The sequence below is a fragment of the Apus apus genome, chromosome 15 (genome assembly GCF_020740795.1).
Source record: "Apus apus isolate bApuApu2 chromosome 15, bApuApu2.pri.cur, whole genome shotgun sequence".
Classification (NCBI taxonomy): Eukaryota; Metazoa; Chordata; class Aves; order Apodiformes; family Apodidae; genus Apus; species Apus apus.
Genome location: NC_067296.1, coordinates 9,560,314 through 9,572,838, shown reverse-complemented (window position 1 = coordinate 9,572,838; position 12,525 = coordinate 9,560,314).

The window sequence follows — 12,525 nt, the reverse complement described above, 5'->3', positions numbered from 1 at the left end:
ACCACAGGTGGGATATAATGTTCTTAAACCAACTACTTTTGGATAATTTGGTTTGGAAGTTTTGTTTGGATTTCCTCTTTTCCTGGCTATTCAAAAGAAATACCTATTCCATTTGGTTGTGGGGGTTTTGGTTTCCCTTTTTGTTCTGGTGTTTTGTTTTAATAAAAGTTATGATCTGGAATACCTGGGCTGCTTCTGATTTGTTCTCCTATTCTTGTAAAATACTCCCTCTTCTCTTTATGTTCTTGAGGGAATAACTAACAATTAAGAGCCTAGGGACAATAAAGAACAATTAAGAGCTCATCCTTGTCTCACTTTTCTAGGTCTTTTCCCATAGAAAATGTTAGAGGAAAAGGTCTAAAGCAAGTAAGCTCCAAAAAAACTTCATACCCATCCTCTTATTATCTGTTAAGTGTTTTCATTCAAAGTCTTAAAAAATATTAATTAGAAGAAACGCATTCTTGACTAGCCCCAGCTCCTCATCCTTTTTTGCTTTTCACCAACTCTCCCTGTTTCAATTTGTTACAACTTTTCTTTAAAAGAATATAAGGAATGGTAGATAGTGGTAATGGTGAAGGGAATCTGCTCCCCAAACAACTCTCATTTTCATAGGTAAGAAATTGAAAGGATCCAAGTTTTTAATTCAAATTATTAAAATGGACTCCAGCTGAAAGAAGAATGCCTATTTCATTCTGGATTGAAACTTTTCAGAAACCTTTAATGGAAAATTTCTGAACGGATTTTGAACACCAAAAAGAATTGTAGGAAAAAGGAAGTGAAGCATTTGACCATCTGCAGCATAAAATGTTGAAGTCTGATCTTTTTATCCTGTCTGTAAAGAAAGGCTGATGTGTCCTGAGAAGTGTTTTGCAGTTTCTGTGTTCACTACTCTGAGCTGCTATTAGCTGAGCACAGAAACCTGGAAAGCTGTTAAGGCTCATTCTTAAATAAATTAATATTTATTAAATGCAATTAATGCTTTCACACACCATTTGCACCTAATAGAAAAGATCCGTAAGCTTGCCAGAGTGTGTGAAATGCATTTATTTATAGCACCCCAAAATATCCTAAGTTCTTTGTCAGCCAGTGTACATAAGCAGAACCAGAAAAAAAGAATCATAAGACACCAAAAAGCTCCTTCCCAAAACTCTTGAATGCTGTTTGCTCCCACACTGGGGGGTGGATTAACTGGGATTCAGAGACACAAAATTCCTGCACTGGTGCTACACAAAGGGGTAAAAGTCATGAAAATTAAAAGAAAAACTATAGCACGACTTGGACTAATATATAGGAAATTACACTGCCACGTGTCATGGAACATTTAAACTCCAAATGACACTTTCAACATAAAAAAGCCTGACTGATCCAAAACATGTTTGGGACAGAATAAGGTACTAACAAATTATGGCAACATGAATTGCTGAATATTTTTGCTGGAGATAAGACAGAATAGGTACAGAGGCTGCTCCACAGGTTATCATTCTTTCCCTTGTAGATATTTGTCTTTGCTCAGTATGCTTTCTCTCAGTCCCTTTGTACCGTGTTGTCCTGTATAGAGCTGAGCTGATTATATTCATCCAAGAATTACTAAAAAAAGCCACCAGTAAGACATGAAGTGGGAGCTGGAAATGTTAGCTCTCCTTACTCCTTGATTTGAGCAGATCTTCAAGAGGATGATGGTGAGCAAGGGCTGTGCTTTTAGTCCCAGTTATCACAAAACACACACGGTGATGACAGCAGACAGAGAATGAATGGCATAGACATATTAGAACAATTAAGCATGTCTCCTTTCTGCCTATTTTTATTAATTCACTGAAGCTACACAGATTTATACCACCTGGAGCCCTGGGACCATATGTTGTTGTACAGGCTGAGAAAAAAAGACCAAGATCCTGTAGCTCAGGATTTTCTCTCGCTCTCAATTTGTGCTTGTGGCTTCATGTCTTTCCACTGTGTCCCAAGATCCTCAAAGTTGTCTTTCCAACACCACCAAATCCTATTAGTATTGCCCCTGTAGCACAATGTGTTTGATATCCTATAATGCAATACAAGCCAGCTGGTCTATATTTGACATCTGAATTGTGTTAAGAAAGGAAAATCATTATAAAATGAATATGGTGAGACTCCAGTACTCTGGATGATACCCTATTGAAGGCTGCTCGTGTGCTACTGAAGCCAAGGAGAAAGAAAGGACATCATAAATGCCATAAAGAGTTTGGTTTGGTTTTTTTTCAGTCACGGTGTTGGAATGTGAGAAATTCCTATTTACTTTGTTCAGCACCACAATTAGTGAAAATCCAAGTGTCTGAAACTGCATTTTATACTGTAAATTATTAGATAATTAACCTTAATGCACTCTGCTCAGAATCTCCAGCTTTCTAACATAGCTGAGAGCATCTTTCAAATGCAACAATACATATGACTGCATCATTGCTTAATTATAAATAAAATGACCCTCTAATGCAATGTTAGGGATTTGGCTGGTGCTAATGGAGAGGAAAAAAGAGGGATAGAGAAAATGAAATAGTCTTTCATCAGAGCACAATGATTCATATTGCAAGGATGGAAATAAAAAAGCATCCAACCAAAGGATGCTTTACTTGCACACTGATTCATTTTATTACATTTGTTGTCTTACACAAAGGACTGTGTTTGTCCTCTTTCACAACCAAAAAATATTTCCCACCTAAGTATACCAACTATATTCATCAGGAGAAAGACAATGTTCATTCTAAGTACTGGAAGATGTAGATACATGTATTAAATAAAATATCCTCTATGTTTGAGGACATGTAGGGGAGAGAGCTTTTATATCACTGCTGGCTATAGAAACTTGACTTAGGTTTGAGGCCCTGAAGTTGCAGAACCAACACTCTACACTCCACACCAGAAAGCTCAGGCAGGACAGCTTCAGGCAACAAATTCTCCCCCTCCTGGGACAAGATGGGTTTGTCCTCTAGAACGTTTCCTTTTGCCTTTCCCATCTGTGATATTTGGAGTGCTAGATAAGCCTGGTGATGCAGAAAAGCCCAGAAGTGATGGCTAACATCCATACAAGAGTGTCACCAAAGTGGTTAGATGAACTCTGACAAATCCCTGTCAGAGGCAGGGTCCAGGAGAGCAGACCCACATTCTCCTACTGCAACCAACATACTTTATCTCAGACACATGCTCCACCCTGACTATGAAAAATCTCACCCAGTTTTGTCAAACCTGAGAGTATTTTGCCTTCAGCCTCACAGCTGTTAGCAGATCGTAGCTAAATAACAGCTTACATCCCAAATAATATTAATACTAGAAATGCATTATTTTCACAGTGAGCAAAATTGCTGTGACTTCATATTTGTATGAAAAGAAGAAGGAAAAAAGGAAAAGAACACATCTAGTAACATATTGCTGGTTATGTGACTGTTTCAAAAAAGCATCTATGGGTTGTTTTTGTATCATCTGAAAGGAGAGGAAGAAGGAACAGGTCTGATGGCACAAATGAGATCTATCATTAAAATGCAGCATTAAAATAATGCTTCAAGATTTCTGTGTGCAGGAAAAGAACTGAAAGGGCTATTTGTCTCTTCATGGGTGTGAATAAGTCCTATTGACAGTAATGTGATAGGTTTGATTTATGTTGAGCACAGCTCAAGGCATGAGGTTCGTTTACGCTGAGTAAAAGTGGTGAAGCTTATCGGAGGAATATGAATAATCTGAGAGAAGCCTTTAAATTTAGCAGCAACCTTCAACTCCTGTGTGCTGTTAGCAATGACGTGCTGCACTAGCTCTCCAAAGCTGAGCAAGGACTGCAGACTTCTTAAAAACAAGGGAGTTGTAGCTGCAGTTCCCCCCACTGTGAGAGCACGTATGTACGGAAGTGTCAACACAGGAGTGTTGACAAGAAAACAGAAGGAAATACAAGCCTTTATACAGCAGATTATTCATCTCCTGTATTGCAGCTTTCTTTTCTGGCATATAACATGACTGAAAAATATTGCACAGTCCGTGCTTAAAAAATAACATTTATCTAAATAACATTTAGAAAATTGTCAGCACTGAGAAACAGGAAGGATCAAGGGTAAAAGTCCAGGCTGTTGGGGGTGGATCTGCCCTGCACATGGACAAAGCTGCAGATGTTGGTGCTCTCCGTGAGAAGAGAAAGGCAGGCTTGTGTCCCAGCACCAACTAATGGAGGGGATGAAGGCAGCGAGAAATTGAAGGGTTAAGAAAGCAGGGAAAGGAGAGAACTGGTGCCACCCTGTCTCACTTAGGTGATAAATGTGGGGAACTTGCTAATTGTGAGGATTCCTCAGGTTCTGGTAGTCAGGATACTGAGGTCTTGGATGACTTTAACACACTAAAGAAATGTAAGCCCGTAAACTCTGAGCAATCAGATAGGAAAAGTGTGAGTTTTCATTTTGGGACGGAAAAGCAGCGCCCGATTTTGGAATCAAAGCCACAGCCGGAATATGCTTATGAGTTCTTTGAATGTTTTGACCCCAAACCAAGCACTGTTGGGAGGGGTGAAGGAGGAGCAGGGTGGAGGATTTTTGTCAGTTCAGCTAACAAGCAAACCAGCTACGTTGCAAGAAGTCTCTTATGGCTCAACACAAAGTGATCATTTACCTCTGTCTTTTCAGTTGTCACTGAGAAGTCAAACCCAACAAGCAGAAGCACCCTGTGTGTCACAAAATTAAGAATGGCTTCTTAGAAACCAGCTATTTCTCTAAAAGCTGAGCAGCATAGGTCAGATCCAGAAACTGGGGCTTTTCATCAGAAGGCAAAGAAGAAGGAAAGAGGCTTTTTCTTTGTTATCTTGACCCAATCAGCTGGATTTTTACTTTCTATGAAAGACATGCCATCTTTGTCCTCTCCTGGCTCTTCCTCAGAGGCTCAGCATCATCCTTAGTATCAAATACAGCATCCACCCACCTTTGAGGGGAGGAACTGTTCACCTATTACTCCACAAAAAGCACTTTTATTCTTTTCTAGTTGCACCAAAAAAAAAAAAAAGAAGCTACAGAAGCTTGAAAAGAAAACATACAAAGTTCTGAGAATAATCACTTTCATATTTTCTTGTAATTATAATTTAATTATGAACCTGATTTTGCAACAATGTTTTAAAGTAGATAGTTAACATTACAGTACTTTATATGCAATTGTCTGCTATTGAGCTTCCTCATTATACAGCAATTGCACATAAATTTCCCTGTTGATAAGCATATTTTTTGCCATTTGCAGATTTCACTTGTGATCTAATAATACAAACCACTTGATCCAAGATCAACGGTCCTGTTTTACATGCCAGTTTCCAAGAAACAGTTGTTAAATATTTGATATTTGCAGGCAAATTGCAAAGAATAAAATTTTTGATATTGTTTGTAATAGCCTTGCCCAAACCCATGATCATGCATCTGAAAAAAATATATTTATTTAATAAATCAGAGGTTCATTCCATCTGAGGTTCCCTACTCTTGAGTTAAATTTCTATCCTGGTTGAGCAGAGGGGAACCCTTTCCTGTGAGCTTTATGAGAATAATATTGCATAAAGACTTTCATCTGATTACATATTGACTTTCACACTATGCTAGGGGAAACGTTTCATTGGAGCTCACTGAGAGAAAGGGGAAGAGGTGGAACATGGATTTTTGTCATCAGGTTTTCCAAAGAAGTCTCTAATTTTTTTATTGTGTATCTCTGGACCATTTTAGAAAATGGCATGAGGTGCATCTTCTGGGGAAAAGGGAAGACATGCTTCCACAAAGAAAATCAGAACATAAGAAGGTTTAAGACTTGGGGGATAGTTGTGAGCACATTTTAAAATTAGGTCACTTTTGCTTCTACCTGCCACATTGTGGTCTACAGAACTGGAAGCTGCAGTGGCTCTGGTAGGACCAACCAGTTCAGACCCTGAACTGTGCCTGCCAGTGCAGGGCTGTGGGGAGGTACCTGAGCTGCACTAGACTTTCGAGAAATTCCTCAGGCCTTTCCAGACATTCAGCTGTGCTGGGAGAGGCATTTGGCGAAGCTCCCAGAGATCTCTTAAGCTCTGGGGGAAGACCCAGGTAACCTGTGACAACAAACCTTGCCAAATCAATTATATTTGCAAGCAGAGAACAGCAGGAAGGGGAAGGACTGTTTTCCATGTGGCATATGCTTTTTTGGTTTCCTTCTCCAAACTGTCATGCAGAGTGATCTAACAGTATTGCAAAGACTAAAAGAAATTGATTTAGCCATTAAAAAAATTAGAGCTCTCAGTGCTCTGTCAGCTGTAGCTGGAAGCAGAGTTCAGGCTGGCACTAGAAAATGTATTAAATTCTTAGAGTCCACAGAGGAGATGAACTTAAAAAATTCAGTGGTTGATCCAGTCCTGTATTTTTACAGGACAGCAGAGTGCTCACATCCTGAAGTACCAGCAAAGTATTCAGAGAGATTTTATACAGCCATAATTCTGCTTTGGCAAGATGGATAAGACTGATGGTTCAGTTCTATCACTGTCTTTAATCCAACCTACGAAAGCCATGACTATCCTGGCCCCAGGCTGAGCTGTGTTCTTTCACTTCCTAGAGTGGATCTGGAATTGCTCCCAAATTCCACTGGGGAAGTCAGAGATCAAATCTTTACATTTTGAATAAAAATGCTAAATACGTTTGCATTTAATAGAAGTAAAATAAACTCATGAAGATATTAAGCTAGGCTAAATCAAGCTCTGTGAATAATATGTACATCTTTGAAGTGCACAGCCCTCTCAGTTTTTATATCTGTTTACACTGATACATTAAATAAGTTATGGGTAATCGTAGTGATTTGATGGCAAAACTTTTAAGTAGTCTGAAAAAGGCAAAAAAACTAAATAAAAAGAGATTAAAATGTTCTAGTAGCCTGAACTACTTTCTATTAATAATTTCACTTGAATGTAAAACGTACAAATCTCTCTTGCCAAGGAATTAACAGCTGGTAAATAGACATACATTCCTCTTAAATCAGGAACAAATATAGAGCATCTATATCCTGAAAGCCATAACAACACACGCAAATAAACTTCACTGCCATATTAATAAACATAGAAATGTTAATCCAACAGCATCATAAAATATTCCTAGAAATCTGAACAGGTAGGATGCAAGCTAGTATGAGTCAATGAGTCTCTAATTTCTTATGTATTTGAGTCACACTTGAAAATGGAATATAAACAGAGACTTCTTCAACTCTTGCATCTTTAGATACTTTAAACAAACATAAAATGCTCTGTCTTTGTATTTCCCTTTTGAATAGAAATGGTCTTCCCCTGGGTTGACAACTTATTGATACCACAACCTTGCTACCTCCTGAAGCCATGTCAGCTGAATTCACTTAAACAATGCTGTTCCTTGAATCCTTTTGATTTCAGAGAGAAATCAGAAGGTAGCAAAAGCACCCAGATTAGACAGAGCAGCTGATCTATGGTTGATGAGTGTCCACTCCTCCAGGTCTCCTGGATCCACCTTGAACAGTGCAAGACATAGACTTGGCTCTTATTGTCTGCATAAATTACCACTGTGGGTTTTTTGTTTCAGGAATAGCTCCAGCTATTTTATAAACACATATTACAGATTTATGAGACAGAAGAGTATGTTTGATACTACCACCTTCCCATAGCTTTGTTCTTTCATATTTAAAAGCACAGCTGGAAACTTTCAGGGGATGGAAGATATGAGATATATAGAATAAAACAAAGCAATCTTAAAGGTATGAACTAATATTTCATATATCACAGAATAGTCCCTGGCCCCAGATTTGATCATTTAAGAGTGATTTCTGGGAAGTTAAGCTATGCAGTTCATAAAATGAATATGTAGTTGCTTTCCTAAACTGATTAAGCAATTCCCATGTCTGTGCATCCCAATCAGCTAATTGCAGACCTCGATCTCCATTTGCATATCTTCTGTCACCCAATTGGCATATACAATTACTGAGCATGGAAACTAGGAAAAATATTTTACATCCTAACAGTCTGAGAATCAAAACTCTAGGTCTTTCTCTTATCTAACTTTCCTAATACATTTCACAGTGTTATATATATATAGCAGATGTTGGCCATTCCTCATTCAGAATAATGTAAGTTTTTCAGTGCAAGCTGAGATAATGAATCAGACAGTTTCTGGAGGGGTTTTAGATAAGTATCTCATGTAATTAATAAAGCTAAAAGAACACACACTGATCCTGTTACTTCTTGTCCACCACCGATAACACTAAAATACAAATTTTGCCAGGAAAACGGAATATTTATATAGAAAATTAATAGAAAAATGTTAGAATACAACTTTCCTTATTTCTCATTCTTTCCATGTCTACCACCTTCTCTTCCTCTACTGCACTTTTTTTTATCGGCTTTGTCAGAGCCCCTTTTTTTTTTACTGAATTATTAATTATATGTTTGCTTTATCACCTAAGGCCTCAACTGCACCTTCCCCAAACTGCTTGCAGACAAAAAAGTGAAGGTGTATTTGGAACGTGATTTGGAAGCAGACTCCTCTCCTCAAGGTAAGGTTGCACTTCATCCCATGCAAGCATTAAATCTTTATTGCCTTTTGAAACATGAGCAGCTTCAACAGGGAGAGCGGGACGAGCACTGGTCCAGGAAGAAGGGCACGTTCCTGGAGGGTCTATCTCAGCTCCCCAGGGGGAAGGTGGAACTGAGCTGGGAGAGTGGGATCCACCTGAAATGAACTGCTGCCCTGTGCCCCTTTGTTTATTACAGCAAAAAACTGACCCTCCCTCTCTTTTAAAGAAAAAAAAAGGAAGGAGTTCTATGAGACAATTCTTCAAATGATGACAGAGTAACAATGAGGATGTGTGAGTGCTGGTTGTTCCCTTCTGAGCCAGCACTGGCAACTCCCTTACTAATGTACTGCACCTGGTGAGACTTATTCTGTGTCTCCCTGGCATGGCAGTGCAGTTCAAAAGCAGAAAGGAGAACTGCTTTTCTCTGAAATTACTGAGGCAGTTCAAGATGCAAATAAAAGTGACAGTGTTTTCTCTAGGAAAAGATTCAAATATGCGATTCTGATCCAAAACTGTTGTTGAAGTGCTGTAGGTGTCAGTGAGCTTTAGCACCCCCCTTCACACACACAGGCAGGAGTTATGTTCCCACCCTTTCCATCATCAGCCTGATGCACAAGTCTCTTGAGCTAACATCAGTCTAAGCTGCAGGAGAATTTTATAAATTTCAAATCTTAACAAGTCAGAATTTATGGATAGAAAAAAACAAAGAGATGGATAGAAAACCTCATCATCTTAAAGGGGAGCTATGCCTCTGAGGTAGGAAACACACAAACCACACCAGTGACAATGGAAGCAGTGAGCATGCACACACAGCTGAATAAAAACTTTAAGTGCTGTTAATCATCACTTACATATAGAAATCTCTGAGTAAGAATAATGCTGGCAGCTCCCCTGACTACACTGGTTTGGGGTGTAGAGCCAGAAATGCCTTTCACTTTTTAATAGTTTTTGAAATTATATTTTAATGGATTAAACTCTTAGAAGGTATGAACAGACAAAAACTGCAATAACTTCTATGGAGTAGTGCCAATTCATTCCCTAAGGCAATCTGTCTCTACATAAGAACAAGAAGTAAGATTAAATATAGTTAATATGAAAATATAACTTTTTTCTAGATTTGTTAAAAATACACATTTTCTCACCATTTTAATGAGAAATGAGCCTTTTGTAGTAAAAGAACTTAGGCAATTTTCAAAAAAGTTGATGTTATTGTATCTTAACCATTTAAAATTAAGACTGCTCAAAAAAAGTTTTTCATATCAATGTTACTTGATTCAGACACTGTTAAAAGAGTAAATTTTTAGTATTCTGAAACATTTGTATCAAGTGCCACTGAAGAAAATACATTCTCGATTGAAACACTTGATTCAGTCTCATCACAGCCTGCCAAGTTGAGAGCTAGCTCCTTCCAGATGAAATATTTCAGTATTCTGTGACATGTTATCAACCTGCAGCTCTTTGAATGAGGTTCAAATCAGACCAAGACTTTGTCAAACATGGAGAAATAAATGGAGTTTCAAACTCTGCCTTTCTAAAGCAGCCCTGGACTTGTCACTGCCAGTGCTGAATGCTGCAACTTCCTTCTGCAAGTCAAATTGTTTCATCTCTAGTCTCAGAGGCTCCTTTTCTTTGAGGTCAGTAGATATTCAGAGCTGGGAACTTTACAGGGCTTTAATAATCATCTGTGGATTTTGAGGAATAGAATACAGCCATAATGAGCTCTTGGTTGTTGTGGTTTTTTTTGTTTGTTTTGGTTCGGTTTTTTGGTGTTGTTTTTTTTTTTTTTTCACTCAAAAGCTAAGCTTAGCTACAAGATTTTATATGCAGAGATAGTAAATAATTTCTGTGTTCCTTTTTCTCCCAGGCCTTTGGCAGTCCTCATGAGCAGAGCACTGCCAGGGCCACTGCTGTGATTCTGTGTCTCCAGCAACACAAGATGAACCTACCTTTGATACACTTGCTATTGGAGCATGCTTTACTGCTAATCTGCACTCTGTATTTGCTTGCCAGAGAAGTTACAATACAACTGGGAGCACCGGGTTGACTGTTTTATGAGCAACCAGAATTCAAATGTAGTTCTGTTCTGCTGGGCTACTAAGAAAAGAAAGAGAACAGAACGCTTGCTGGATTGGAGAGCCTGCACTTCTTGCCTTATACAATCCATCTACTTCTGTATCATTTTTAGGAGGTATTTTTAAAGGACAAATACTTTTAAAGCCACAGTCAGTATTTTATTGCATTCTCAAAATGTACTTAGTGCCTTAAATCAAATGCTTTACCCTACTACTTTACAAAATATATGCAGAACCCAGCTATATATCATCTGTAAAAATGTCACCCTCTATTAGTTTCTTCTATTAAAATGCATCTTTATTACCTTCTGTAATTATGAGAAATTTAGGCTTGTTTATATATTTCCCCAGGTAGAGAAATCTGCAGCATCTTATTTTTCCAGCAGACACCAATGCAATGTGCTTTTCTCATGGCTAACGGTCGTTATATACTAAGACTAACCAGTAATGTCAAATACTACTACAATTTTAATGAGATTCTTCTAATTTTATTGTTAATGGCTTGAATTATGACAGTGGTAGTAGCTGCTTTTCTGGTTCAGATATGAACCATCACTTAGCCTAAGAATTCCTTGCAGCTCAACTGTGATTATACATACAGAAGCAGAGAAAATAGTACTTCTATTAGAATCAGTGACAAGCTGACATAAATCAGAAGCAAAGATCACTCATATGAGTAAAAGCTTTCAGGATTGAATCCTAAATCTTCAGGATGGAATTCTGGCCCCACCGAAGTCAAGAGCTGATCCAAATTGTACCTGCACACTACAAAGCAGCTTTGTTTAAAAGTCTATATGCACTTTGTCTACTCCAAGGAACAGATAGGGCAGAAAAAAGATTTTAAAAAATTAAACTACTAAACTTTAAAGCTTTTCTAGACCTCATGCAAAGAGAGGTTAATATAAATAAAACAAGACCTCAGTAACTCTGAATTTTGTATTATAATAAAATGACTTTCACTGTGTTCACAAGCTCGAGGTAAAATTCAGCCCTCAGTGATGTAAATAGGAATCCTTTCAATATGCATGGAAGTACTGACCAGGCCCTAAACTCCTATTTTCCTTAAACAAATGTGATCAGAAAAACCTGCTTTTAAGCCTCGTAAGATTAGACAAGACCATCATGGAGCTGTCACCTGATGATCTAAAAATATTTATGAGAGTTCTGCCTCCCATGCTAGAAAAACTCAATACCTTTTCTTGACTTTGACATTGTCATTTTGCCTGCTGTTGCTTCAGTAGCAACCATGTCCTGAGCTGGGGGTGCTCAATGAGTCTGACACACTTGTGCAGGTGTTGAGGGACTGGATGGTGCTCAAGTCTGACACACTTGTGCAGGTGTTGAGGGACTGGATGGTGCTCAAGTCTGACACACTTGTGCAGGTGTTGAGGGACTGGATGGTGCTCAAGTCTGACACACTTGTGCAGGTGTTGAGGGATGTCTTGCAACCACCACACAGCTCACCCTGGCCCACAGTGCAGGAGGAGCAGGAACATTGCCCCCATTCCTGGTGGGTCTGACTGCTTCGTGAACATTTACTGTAGGAAGAAGGATCAGGAGGAGCCTATAGCACTTGACCTAAGCCAAAGTAAAGCCACAGAAAGTTGCTGAAGCAGGGAACAAGTATTAGCATCTTACCACTTTGACTGCACGTGTGTATTCCTGTCTAGTAAATACTCCACGGGTTCTATGTGCGGGTACATTGGGAAACATTTTTGATGTCTCAGGTATGTGCTCTCATTGCCAGCTATCCCAGAGAGATAAATCCTCAAGAGCAGCTCCTACTGGGCTTGATGGGTGAGATATGGGAGTGAGAGGCTGGTGGTGGGTCTGGGAGCAGTCTTTCTCCAGGACAAGAGTCAGCGAGATGGGAGAGGCAAAGTCTCTTAGACCAGCAGGCATTTCAATGAATAGGGGACTG